This window comes from Tasmannia lanceolata, unplaced genomic scaffold (genome assembly GCF_043159265.1).
Source record: "Tasmannia lanceolata isolate RefF3 unplaced genomic scaffold, GAP_Taslan_0.1 ptg000019l, whole genome shotgun sequence".
Classification (NCBI taxonomy): Eukaryota; Viridiplantae; Streptophyta; class Magnoliopsida; order Canellales; family Winteraceae; genus Tasmannia; species Tasmannia lanceolata.
The window spans coordinates 23,106,907-23,119,197 of record NW_027518696.1 but is presented as its reverse complement, the minus strand read 5'-3'; the positions used below and the strand labels follow the sequence as shown (position 1 = coordinate 23,119,197).

The window sequence follows — 12,291 nt, the reverse complement described above, 5'->3', positions numbered from 1 at the left end:
TTGCAGTTGCCCATTAAGTGAACGGTTTGGATCAACTTGTGGGACTGGAATAAGAGGCACGACCATTTGTTTTGTATTCCATAAAATGGATGGTTTGGATTATCTTAAGAAGTGGATTGCCCGTCTAAAAACTTTCCATAAGGGTGAGATTAATTGGCCATCTATCAATGGCATCTATCAAATTTGGAATTGTCTTGCACGTGGTAGTGATTTACAGCCATGCAAAAAGCCATGCAAGATGCTGTGTGATTCTTTCTCTCTCATACGTTAAGAAAGTGGTGTGGGCCCACTATTCTAGTGTGATCAAAAGGGTGCGTAACTATCACTCCATTCCCTTTTTGACGTTGATACACTCACACTGGGTGTCTATAGTGATCAAAAGTGCAGCCCATATGATCTCACCCATTCATTTCTCACATCCAAAACCACAATCCACCGACCTCTTGCCTATTCACTGATTTTTACATCTTGCCAAAATTGCCACTTTGGTTCTCACGGTTGTGGCCCAACAATAGCAGTTTCTAAATTCTAAAAGTGGGACCCACGTGTTATTGTGCATGTGAATGGTGGCAACTTTCCAAATAGGTACAGCATGTTACTTTATTTAATTTTTTAGTAGCCACGTTTTGGACGTTTTGGGATGAAGCAAGAATAGTATTTTCTATATGCATGCATGCAAGCTGTGGGACCCACCTTAAAGTTCCAAACATAGCAGCTCTCCCACGTCTTTTGGTTCAAAACGGTAGTTTCCAAGTTGAAGTGTGGCTATTATAGTGCGCATGGGACCCACATGGTGGTGCAAATTCATGAAAAGTTATTTGATTCACAGTAGCCCACGACTTTGGGGTTAGAAAATATTATTTTTCAAAAGCTTGTATTGTATACATTATACAATAAAAGTGGGACCCACCACCAAAGTGAAGAAGAAAGTTGCTCAAAAAGCTCACTCATTCCCACGTTGAAAAGTCAAAAAGAAGAGAGAAAATTACAAAAGCAAGGTATAAAGTTGGTGAAATGGTAAAGAAGAAAAGAAGTAGTTGTTAAAATTACCAACAAATGTTGAAGTTGCTGAAATTGCCAAGGATAGTTGGGGTTTCCAAAAAAACTTTACCCACATGCCAAGATTGTGAACCTCTTTGGAGCTGAAAATAGAAGGAGATTTCCTCTATATATTGCAATAAAAGGATGACAAAAAGGTCTGGATTATTCTCGTAAGACTTTCTTTGGCATTTTTTTTCTCCCATAGTGGAATTCGGCTATCTCTCTCCATTCTCTCTACATCCCTCTTGCTCTCCTCCTCTCTCTCGGTCCTCTCTACAACTCTCTCCCATGTTCTACTCTCTCTTATTTTTTTCTTGCTCTTTTTCTTTTCTTTCTCTCAATCAAGGAACGATCCAACCGTCCGAGATCCTAGTCCAAGGCAATACCAAGGCTTGAAGGAGGGCGATCAAGGATTCAACCATTGTTCGGAGGAGAAAAAGACTAAGTTTACTTTACTTGTGTTCTTTATTTTCAAGTTCAATTCCAAGTTATAATTCGATGTACTTTTGTTTTGAAGTTTAATATTAAAGAGAGTACTTGTGTTATTTTTCTTTTTAAAGTTCTTATATGGCACTTCTTCCCTTCTCTATCCCCTTTATTTTTGTTTCTTTAGCCTTCTCCATGAGTAGCTAAACCCACTATACTTAGGGTTTAGATGAAGCCATGGGGAAGGAGAATGAGAAGTAATTAAAACCATTGGCTTATATAACAACTTATGTAAGGATTTGTATTTGTTGGATCCCAATCACGTATGCCACTGGCTTTCCCCAGTCGTATAAGTGATTGCCGATAAATAAATATAATTTCTTATATAATATCTTTAAATTGAGTAGTATATTTGATAAAACACTCATGGGCAATGACATCAATAGATCTTATTCCCCATAGACTAAATTTATCAAATACACTATCCAATACAGAAATTGGTTTGATTAATAATATAATTCCAAACCCATGGTGGATTCTAACCCTAAGTAATCTTTTATATTGAATTAAGGTTTTTACACTATTCCAAATTACTTTTGCAATTTTCCAATTTACTTAAGCCCTTAGAATTTAGTTTTCTAATTAAATTGGATAAGTAGTTAATAGAGATCATTAAAATTTGGTACACTTTGCCTAAATTAGGATTTTAAATCAAAAAGATCGTAGTTGAATTTGATTCTTAGATTGAATAGAATACACGCTTATATATATAGTGTTGGCTCCGAGGTCTAAGTCCACGGAAATCCTGAGATTTTGCCAGGCAACAGTATATCATAGCTAGTATTCTAATCGGTACAAGAATAGGATTGACAACTAGATTTCTCTTCCTTGAGTTCGACCCGTATTTACACGATCCGTGCACTTGCGGTTATTTAATATTTCAATCAACCGCCGTGGGTCGGTCAACCGCGGATAGGTTTTTGAGCTTAAATTTTGAGCGAACAGGTAGCCCTCACCAGGTAACCGCCATGGGGTCGGTCGGTCGACCGCGATGGTAGGGTAAACTAGCCGTTGGGGCTTTCGCAGGTTGATTTTTTCAACCCAGTTTTTTTATGGTTTTACCCCCAAACGGTCATATTTTCAAATACACTATATATACATGATTAAAACCTATCTAAATAAGCTTTTGAACATTTGAGAAAGATAAAAACTCATTTTACTTAAGCTAAAACCTTCTATCAAAAGCTAAACCTCTTTGATCTTGCATTTGCATATTTTATCAAGAGGAACTCCATAAGCTTTACATTCTATCTTTCCTTGGAGTGTTGGTGAGCTATCAAAGTTTGTAATCTGCCTATCTAAGAGGCAAAAGAGTTTTCTTTTATTTTCTTCATTTGTATTTGAGAATCTTCTCTTCGGCCCAGTAACAAAGGTGAAGACGTTGTGAGGGTCTACTCTTCGGCCCGTTAAGAAAGGAGAAGACATTGTAAGAGGGTGTGTCCCCTTGCCAAGACTTTGTGGAAAAAGGGTTTGTTCCCTTTGAAGATCGGAGGAGTCGGGTGTACGGTTTCGAGATTCGTCCTTTGAAGAATCTCATTGTTTTAGTGGAGTGCCCCAAGGAGGTAAACTTGGAAGAGTGGAGTAGGTCTTATGATAGACCGAACCACTATAAATCTTGTGCCTTGTGGATGCTTTCTCTCCTCCTTCTCTTTGCACTTTGTGGTGATTGGTAAATTCTACCCTTTCTTGTATTTATGTTTTATTAAAATAAGGGTTAGGGCAAATAGGATTAAAGTAATATCTAAACCCAAAATTTTATTACCTTGAATATTTGAACAAGAGTTAGATTAATAAGTGCTTAACTAGTAAATTAACTTTTTCATTATCTTGAATATTTGAACAAGAGTTAGATTAATAAGTGCTTAATTAGTAAATTAACTTTAATAATCCATTTAATTAAGCCCAAAATTTTTAATTAACCAATTCACGCCCCTTCTTGGGTTGTCATACCCGCATTTCATTTAGTATCAGAGCTAAGGCTCTTAAAGAGATTTTCAAATTTAAAAATCTACAAGTGAAATATCCGTGACAATCCAAATGGATTTCGAGTTAGGCCAATCCGCTCTAATTCCTCAATTTTTTGATGGAACGAATTTTGGAGCTTTGAAAGTAAAAAATTTTGCCTATATCAAATCCATAGATTATGACATGTTAGATGTCATTGAAAGGGGATTTTCTATTTCAAGAAAATGTAGTAAAATGATTTAAAATTATTTTCCTTGAACTCAAAAGCAATGATTTTATTGTGTTGTAGTTTAACCCCAAGCATCTTTGAGAAAATTTTAACATGTTTAAAGCCAAAAGACATTTGGACCACACTTGAAAATATTTTTGAGAAAAATAGTTGTCTCTTTTCAAACGTTAAAATTCTTGAACAAAAAGAGACTCAAAAATCTTCTACGAATAAAGAAAATGTTGAAACTTCAATTTCTTATTTCAAGAATCAAATTGAATGATTAAAAATGGAAATTGATGAAAGTTTTAAAAGGAATGAAAAATTAAGTCAATTGAGCAAAATCTTGATAAATAAAAATGATGACTTAATTGAAAGATGTAATGCTTTTGAGAAAGAAAAAGAAAGACTTGAAATCACAAATAAGAATTTAAATGAAAAATATAAACTTGTTTGTGAAAATGAAGAAAAATTAAAAACTAATTCATCTCATAAGATAAATTGCCTTGAAGATTAATTAAATGAGATAAAATTAGTAAAAGAATAACTCTCTAAAAAGAACCAAAGAATACAAGAAGAAAATGACAAATATGTTTGTCATCATATGTATTCTCATGGTTCTAGTTGTTCCTTATCTACCAATGTTTATTCTTGTTCATATTGTAGTAGATTAGGACATCACAAATCTAGGTGTAAGATTAGTGTTAGCCCAAGGGTTCCCATGTGTGGCCATACTCATTGTTTTGATGACAACAAACCCACATTGATCGAAGTAGGTTGGTACTAATGATTTTACCATGATAAGCTCATACAGGAAACTTAGATTACCAAGATCGACAACAAGGTAGAACATGGTGATCAAAGGCATAGTGAAGATCCGTCAACCAAGAAGGACAAAGACAAATCAAGTTGAACCTTAGAGAAGAGCAATCAACATCAAGATGGAGTCATTAACAGCTAAGTCAAATTAAAGACCAAAGAACAAGCATGTACAAGGAAGGATAAGCATGCTCATTCAACCACCGGACTCAAGAGGACTATTCAAGAGTAGGTCAAATGGAGATCATCTTAAAAACAAGATTGCAAGTATTTTCAAAGTGTTTCCAAAGTGTTTTTTAACGCAAAAATCCAAACAGCCTTTGAAAACCATAATTATCGCACAAAATTGGACAGTTTAGGGCACGGTCAAAATGGGGTGTCTACAGCGAGTGTTCGGAGAAGCGTAGCCCACTCTCCGTGGTGAAGATCGCCACCAAGGTTAAAGGCGGTTGGAATTTTGTAATCGGCACCGATCTTCGCCGAAGTTAAGAAGATCACATAGTGAAGCCATCAACGGGTTTTTGTTGGTGGAGTGGAGTAGGCCTCGCGTTTTGAGGACCGAACCACTTTAAATCTCTGGTGCATTCTCTCTTATCTCTTGCTCTTTATTTTGCAAATGCACTAAGGATTTAACTTGTATGCTTGAATTTCTTTTTGATCTCTTAATCTTCTAAAATTGGGTTTAAGTTTTCAAAAGTCTAAAACTTGTTAGTAACCTAATTTTACCTCCTCATAAGTTGCCGTACTCGGGACCACCCTTGGAATTTCACTAGGTATCAGAGCTAAGGCTCTTGAAAGATTTTCTTTTCTATAAATCTTTGAAAAAAAAATTTAACAAGGGAAAGATCATAAGATCTTTGGCAACTTTCTAATTGTGAAATGGCGGATAGAAATGGAACCGGACTTCCGGAGGGCCATTCCACAACTAGACCTCCCTTCTTTAATGGGTCCAACTATGGACATTGGAAGACAAGGATGCGCATCTATCTTCTTTCGATAGATGTGGAACTTTGGCATATTGTTGAAAATGGATACATTTTGCCTTCCACACCATTTGAAGAATGGAATACGGTAGAAAAAAGGCATGCAAATTTAAATTACAAAGCTATAAATTCTTTGTTTTGCGCCTTATCTACGGAGGAGTTTAATCGAGTTGCTCTTTTTGATTCCGCCAAGATTATTTGGGATACACTTGCCGTTACCCATGAGGGAACTTCTCAAGTTAAGGATTCCAAAATAAATTTGTTAAAGAGCAAATATGAAATGTTTAGAATGGATCAAAACGAAAGCATTTCCGAAATGTATACCCGTTTTTCTAAAAAATTTAATGAATTAGCAAATCTTGGTAAATCTTATCCTACTGATGAGCTTGTGAGTAAGTTGCTTAGGTCTCTTCCTCCATATTGGGATCCAAAGATAACCGCCATACAAGAATCAAAGAATCTCAAGACGCTAACCATGGAGGAGCTTGTAGGATCTCGCATCACCCATGAGATGCTCCTCACTAGCCGACAAGAGGAGAAGAAGCCGAAAGAGAAAGAGAAAGAGAGTCGTTCTCTAGCTCTAAAAGCCTTCAAAGCAAACTCATCATCCTCTAGCGAGGCGGATAGCGATGAAGAAGAAGCTTTAAGGAAATTTAAAAGCTTATGGAGAAAGAAACATAAAAAGGATAAAACGAAGAAGAGAGAAGAAAGTGAAGTAGAAGGAGGAATAAGGTGCTATAATTGCAAGAAGGCCGGACACAAAAGACCGGATTGTCCACTTCTCAAGTCATCTTCCTCAAAATACAAGGGAAAGAAGGAATGGAAGAAACATAAAGCTCTTGCCGCCGGATGGGATGCTACTAGCACCTCGGGAAAGAGTTCAAGCGAAGGGGAAGAAAAGAAAGACGATCTTTGCTTCATGGCACTCACCCATGAAGACGAGGTAAACTCTAACCCTTCATGTTATTCATCTAGTAGTGATAGTGAAAAAATATCATATGATGAATTATGCTCAACATTGCACTCTCAAATTTCTAAAAATAAAGTTCAAAAGAAATCCATTTCAAAATTAGAAAATGAACTTAATTTTTTGAAAAATGAATTTTCTTCCAAATCTCAAATACAACTTGAAAATTTTAAACTTGAGATTGAAACCCTTAAGGGTTGTTTGGATGAGAAATCTTGCCAAATTGCAAAACTCCAAAATATGGCAAGCTCTTCCAAATCTTATGAAGATGAATTTAATAATTCTTTAAAGCAATTAACCCATCTTCATAATAAAAATGAACGGTTAAGATTATGTCTTCATGGTTTTCTAAATGGTGATAAAATTATTGACATAATCTTAAAGAAAGCTAGTCAAAGACCTAATCATGCATTTTATGATAGGACTAGCTTGTCTTACCCTCATGTTAGATGCCATTTTTGTGGAATAAATAGTCATTACCAATTCCAATGTGCATCTAAGATTAGGGATTATGGTGGAACCAAGAAATCTTGGGTTCCCAAAGCCCCCATATGATTTTCATCATATATGCTTAGATTAGGGGCTAATGCTTAAAATTGAATATCTTTTTCAAAGTTAATTAAATATCCCCTCTTATGTTGAATAAAAATTCTAAATAGGGGGAGTTCTAGGTTTGTCTTTTTTCTTGAAAAAGGGGGAGCTTTAAATTGAATATTTCATCCCTTGGTTTCTCTTTTACCCCAATCTTTTTTATTGATGCCAAAGGGGGAGAGAATTCTAGTGTAAGGAAAATATGTATGCTTTTATTGGAAAATCTCTTGTACTTGTCATCATTAAAAAGGGGGAGATTATAAGCCCAATGGTTTCCACCTTGGCATTCCCATCTTATTTTGATGATTCCAATACACAAGTGATTTATGATCACTAATGTGTTTGATTGTCCAAGTTGTAGATCACATTGGTACTAAGACAACATTGCTTGGATTGAGGCCAAGAAGCACTCATTGGACCACATTCGGAAGGCCAAAGACATCGAAGTCCAAGATAAATGAAGACTTGAAGAGTCCATTGAAGATCAAGTTATATTAGATTGTATTTAGATCCAATCCTAGTTTAGGATTTTGAAAGGCATAATTAAGTAAATAAACACACACCCTAAAAATATAAGTGATTGTATTTGTGGAGTTCCAACACCTTGAAACCCTCATAGCAATCCCATCTTGGTGTTAAGTTGGAAGCCCAAAAACAGAAATGAAAATCTGCTCAGACATAGGCTTCTCGGAACTCCGAGAATTCTCGGAACTCCGAGAATTATTCTCGGAACTCCGAGAAATGGTCCAGTAGACATTTTTTCATCTTCTGTTTGAATTCCCGGAACTCCGAGATTTTTTCTCGGAACTCCGAGAAATATTCTCGGAACTCCGAGAACACTGTAACGGTCATATTTTGAGCCGTTGGGAATTTTGCTGGAATTACCACAATGCCATTGAACGGTCATATTTTGGTTTTCCTATATATATGGGCATTCTAAACTTCCAAACAATCAATCCTAACACTCTTAAACTTCATTTGAACATCCAAAGAGTGAATCAAACTTGATTATGCCTCTCATCCTCTAAGATTAGGATTTGGATCTTTAGGCTATATTTGTACATCTTCTACATTTTGTAAACCCTTGTGAGGGATTGTTTTTTTGTTCTTTCCTTCTTCATTCAAGATTGTATTTGGGCGAGTGTTCGGAGAAGCGTAGCCCACTCTCCGTGGTGAAGATCGCCACCAAGGTTAAAGGCGGTTGGAATTTTATAATCGGCACCGATCTTCGCCGAAGTTAAGAAGATCACATAGTGAAGCCATCAACGGGTTTTTGTTGGTGGAGTGGAGTAGGCCTCGCGTTTTGAGGACCGAACCACTTTAAATCTCGGGTGCATTCTCTCTTATCTCTTGCTCTTTATTTTGCAAACGCACTAAGGATTTAACTTGTATGCTTGAATTTCTTTTTGATCTCTTAATCTTCTAAAATTGGGTTTAAGTTTTCAAAAGTCTAAAACTTGTTAGTAACCTAATTTTACCTCCTCATAAGTTGCCGTACTCGGGACCACCCTTATTTCAATAACCGAACCGAATAGGCCGAAATTTGGTAACCGAAATTTCTAAAAACCGAACCGATTAAAAATTTAGTTATTCGGTTATAACCGAATAGTGGGAGAAAAAAAGGGAAAAAAGCAAAATCTCGGTTTGGATCTGAGGGCTAGGATCATCCTATCGAAATGATTTTTTGAGCACAACCTAATTAAGTTGTGATCAATCAAATGGCCGGTTTTGATCATCCTACGGAGTGCCCATATAGAACATTTTTTTGAAAAAATAATGCTTGTTATCTATAATTTTGGTTATTCGGTTAACCGAATTTTTTTTGAGATAACCGAAACCGAACCCGAATAACCGAATTTCCAAAAAAAAATAACCGAAACTGAACCGAAAAGAAAAAAAACCGAACCGAACCGACCAAACCAATTCGGTTCAGTTTGGTTATTCGGTTATAACCGACTAATGAACACCCCTACCAACAACCAATCGCCAAGACCTCGTTGGTGCTTCCACTATCACAATCCTCCTTTCTTAACGGGCCGGATCATAAAACTCTCTTACAATGTCAAGATTCACCTTTCTTAACGGGCCGAATCGGATACCCTCTTACAAAGTCGAGATTCACCTTTCTTAACAGGTCGAATCGGAGACTCTTACAAATGCTTGTTGAAGAAGAACAATGATGAAACTCTCTTAGCATCTTGTAGGCTTGATATACAATAAAAGATTTCAAATAAATCTCCAAAGAAAGATTACAAGTAAGCCTACGGAGATCTTCAAAATAATTTCACAAGTTTAAGCTCTTTGAAGAATTAAATGGATTTTGAAAGTTTAAGCTTAGATAAGATTTTCAATCTTTTCAAAAGTTGTTAAATGTGTGAAGAAACATCATATTTATATTCCATATATGTTTGTGATCATTTGGGGGTAATTTGGGCAAGAAACAACTCAAAACTGTCAAAAAGCAACTAGCCGTTTGAGCCCAACGGCTCTATTTCAGACCGTTGGCAGTTTGCTGGACTCGACCAGTCGGCTGGCCAATAGAATCTGATGGAATATATAAAAGACATGTTCTAGTCGCTCCAGTCGACTGGGGGACCAATCGGCTGCCCATAGGCTACTGGTTTATTTTAAAAACCAATTTCAGGGTGTCCAATTGACTGGGGGGTCCTGTCGACTGCCCCTGCAGAAAATTGGTTTTTCCAGTTGTGGTACCCTGATCCCGCGAGAGGGGCGTGGGGCGAGCCGCCGCGCTCTCTCTCTTGGTCTCTCGTATCCACGCGATTGGCGTGTGCATTTTATTATTGATTTGAATTAATCTTTCCTGTGAACTTGGGATCACTAAGGCAATCCGAATTCCACACGAAAGAGACTGACAGAGTCGCCACCTAGATGTGGGATCTAGGACCCGTAATTAACCAGAAATCTAGACTCGCTACCTGGTTACAAGAATGGAAGGTATGGGGAGTTATCCACCACATGCACCATTCTTGCCCGATAATCGGTCTTCGATTCCAAAAGCTAACTCTTTTAAATTTATTTTAAATGGCTCATTCAACTCTATGTTAATGTGCGAACTAAGTGACATGCATCCTATGATCTAATTTCAATGTGAATCCTAAATGTGTATCTTGATTTATTAATTTGTCTGGATTCAATCTAAGTGAAAGTTCTCCTAAAATTCTAATTTCATGGAAAGTCCTAAGTGATTTGATTAAGCATTTACAAGAAAATTAATATACAAAACACCACAATTTGTTTGTGGTGCCGACTCGCGGGTGGTATGCCATCAGACATCCAAGCTGCCTACGTACCCAAGCCTCACTGGGATCAGAGTCGACGTAGTTCGGTGTACCTAAGCTAAGCTACTTATGCCTAACTCAACTAGGACACCGACCTAGACGGGATTGACTGTTTCAACAGTTTTAGGAGAAGTTATTTAATTCAAGTTGAGGATTTTATTATCTTAGGATTTCATCTAAGATGCTATATGATTCTCATCTAAATGCAAATGGTCCCTTAGACTAATGCAGGTTTGCCTACATCCTAGTTTACTAGGCTTGTCCTAGGGAAAGATTGGGTGACTAGTGTAACTAGACCTATGGCACGGTTGCTATACATAGCAAACGTCCGTGATGAGGCTGGACTCCTAACTCTAGGACTCCCTAAAACCTAAGACTCCCTAAAACTTAGGACACGACACGACACCGGTGTTCCTAAATTGGGCTCTAAGGGTCCTTACGACGGAAACCGTAATCCAACGGTTCCGAGAGACACGAGATGAATCGAGATGATCAATAGTGTGAGGGAATGGGAAAGATAGAGAAAGGTGCGACTGAACTTGGGAGTGCCAAATTGCCTACGTACCCCGTGATGGGGATCAAGCCACACGTAGTTCCACTGGCGAGGTTGCTTGGATTTTGGAAGACAGAATTGGTATTTGTATCTGGAATCGGGTTTGCATTTGAGCATTGGACTTGAGATTCAGAAACATTGATCTAGCAATGGGATTTTGGAATTGGGAATTTGCATCAAAGAATTGAGCATATAGGAATCATCAAGGGTTTGAATTTTCGGAATTCAAAGTGGGCGGGCTTATGAGATTCGGCCAAATGGATTCAGACATGCGACTCGGATTGTGTTGGGATATTACTTGGTTGGATTGGGTTAATGGTTAGGGTCAAGTGAGTCGGGTCTAAGTTAGGAGCAAACCCGAGACTAGCCATGGTCTAACTAGGAGGAAGCAGGGTACAAACCAGGGTGCGGACCAGGGTGCACCAGGGTGCGAACCAGCAGGGAACCAGGGTGCGAACCAGCAGGGGAACCAGGGTGCAACCAGCAGGGAACCTGGGTGCAACCAGCAGCGAACCTGGGTGCGAACCAGCAGGGAACCAGGGTGCGAACCAGCAGGGGAACCAGGGTGCAACCAGGAGGGAACCTGGGTGCAACCAGCAGCGAACCTGGGTGCAACCAGGGTCTAACCAGAGTGCGAACCAGCAGGGAACCAGGGTGCGAACCAATATCGAACCAGGGTGCGAACCAGTAGGGAACCAGGGTGCAACCAGCAGGGAACCAGGGTGCAACCAGTAGGGAACCAGGGTGAAACCAGCAAGGGAACCAGGGTGCGAATCAGTAGGGAACCAGGGTGCAACCAGCATCGAACCTGGGTGCAACCAGCAGCGAACCTGGGTGCAACCAGGGTCTAACCAGAGGCTAACCAGGGGGAAAACGGACCCTACATGCTTCCTAACATGGTTTTTCTTTTAAAGTAAAAGATATGCATGAAAACAGACCCTACATAGAATTGAAATAAATGCCTACCTCTTTGGAAACCCACTTTGTGTTTGATTTTTCTTTGATGTTAATTCCTTGAAGATGATTCCTTGCTTGATAATGACTGCTTTTGATATATATCACCCAACGTATAAAATCACCCGATCCGGCAAGGATGGCCGAACCCTTGAAGAGATGAGGGAGAGGGATGAATTTTCTAAGAGAGGGGTTCTTTTTCTTCTCCTCTTGGATGGTGGGATGAGAGGGTATTTATAGGAGAATGGGATAGGAGGTTAGGTGAGGTTAGGTGGTTTTGGATGGTTAGGATGAGAGGATGAGGTTAGGTAAGGTTAGGTGGGGTTAGGTAAGGTTAGGTGAGGTTAGGTGAGGTTAGGTGAGGTTTGGATGGTTAGGATGAGAGGAGAGGTTAGGTGAGGTTAGGTGAGGTTTGGATGGTTAGG

General features: G+C 38.5%; 1 protein-coding gene across 1 annotated transcript in view; it reads right to left on the bottom strand.

Moving 5' to 3' along the window:
* The window catches only part of LOC143852422 (uncharacterized), a 35,941-nt gene extending 24,035 nt beyond the window's left edge, over positions 1 to 11,906 (bottom strand). The window contains exon 1 of the mRNA XM_077361803.1: positions 11,879 to 11,906. The gene's annotated coding sequence lies outside the window, so the exon portion shown is untranslated. The remainder of the gene's footprint in view (positions 1 to 11,878) is intronic.
* Between the last annotated feature and the right edge of the window lie 385 nt (positions 11,907 to 12,291).